Below are 1,737 nucleotides of genomic sequence, written 5' to 3'. Positions count from 1 at the left end.
TGATAAGGGGTAGTTGTACCTTCAAGCAGAGGCACATGGGTTGATAGAGACAACTGAGATGTGGTAGCCGAATTTCAGGAACAACAGAAAAAGCAGCCGTTCTTCTTTAGTACAAAGATGCAATAGTCAATAAAGTACTGGAGTGAACAGGAAAAGAAGCAAGTGAAGATCTTATTTTATTACTGTATTTTATATTGTTCTTCACTTGTACACTTGGTAATATATAAACCAAGTAGAAGCTAGTAATTAGATGAGAGATTTTCCAGAGCTGTTTAGAAAAATATTGAGAGAAAATTCATCTAGTTTGTACTAGGATGCAGCTGTGATCAACATTGTTTAATCACAGATTTTCTAAAATACCATCTCTGGTGGAACAACAAATCCACCAGAAAAGTTTTTAAGGTCTGTTGTGTTCTTTACATTTGTGCTTGAATATATATCTGTCTGTATTAGCTTAAAGCAATTCATACACTTGTTCTTCTTGAACACACAACTTTCATAAACTGCTCAAAACTTGAAAAAGTTTTGAGATTTACATTCAACCCCCCTTCTGTAAATCTCATTGTTAGTCCACTAGGAATAACAATTGGTATCAGAGCAGGCTCTTGACATACAAAGAGTTTAAAGATCTTGGAATCTAACAAAGATGAGTAAGAAGGATATTGGAGTAAAGATCCCAGTTCTTGACAAAGACAGTTATCACCATTGGAAGGTGAAAATGCACCTTCATCTACTCTCCCAAGATGAAGGTTATGTAAACTGCATTGAGAATGGTCCTCACATTCCCCACAAAGTAGCAACAGTTGCTACAGCCACAGTTGCTGTTGGTCAATCCATTCCAAAACCTAGAGCAGAATGGACAATGGAAGACACAGAAGAAGTCCACAAGGATAAGAAGGCTATGAACATTTTGTTTAATGGTCTTAACATGGATATGTTTGATAATGTGATAAATTGCACAACTGCCAAAGAGGTTTGGGACACAGTTCAACTACTGTGTGAAGGTACAGAACAAGTGAAAGAAAACAAAATGCAGCTTCTCATTCAACAGTATGAATACTTTCATTTTGAAGAAAATGAATCTTTAAATGAAACATTCAATAGGTTCCAAAAGCTGTTGAATGGAATGAAGCTGTATGGAAGAGTGTACCAGGTGAAGGATTCAAATCTTAAATTTTTAAGATCCTTGCCAAAGGAATGGAAACCCATGACTGTCTCCTTAAGAAACTCTCAAGATTATAAGGACTTCACTCTTGAAAGATTGTATGGAATCTTGAAGACTTATGAACTAGAGCTGGAACAGGATGAGGTATTGGAGAAGGGGAGAAAGAAAGGAAGTTCAGTTGCATTGGTAGCTGAAGATGAGAGGAAATGCAGACAAGAAACTGCGAGATCTACATCAAACTCCAAAGATGGTATAAGAAATCAGGAATCAAGCAAAGGGAAAGAGCAAGTTGCTGAAAATGAAGACAACTCCAGCCAAGATGACTCAGATGGTATTGATGAGCATCTTGCATTTCTGTCCAGAAGATTTGCAAAGATGAAATTCAAGAAAAACACTAGAGCCACTAAACCTCACAAAAACACTGTGGACAAATCCAAGTTCAAGTGTTTCAATTGTGGTATAAGTGGACACTTTGCAGGTGAGTGCAGAAAGCCAACTTCTGAAAAGAAGAAATTTGAGCAAGTAGATTACAAAAAGAAATATTTTGATCTACTCAAGCAAAAGGAGAGGGC

Source organism: Apium graveolens, chromosome 2 (genome assembly GCF_009905375.1).
Source record: "Apium graveolens cultivar Ventura chromosome 2, ASM990537v1, whole genome shotgun sequence".
Classification (NCBI taxonomy): domain Eukaryota; kingdom Viridiplantae; phylum Streptophyta; class Magnoliopsida; order Apiales; family Apiaceae; genus Apium; species Apium graveolens.
The sequence above is the reverse complement of the archived record's forward strand: the minus strand, read 5'-3'. Positions refer to the sequence as shown.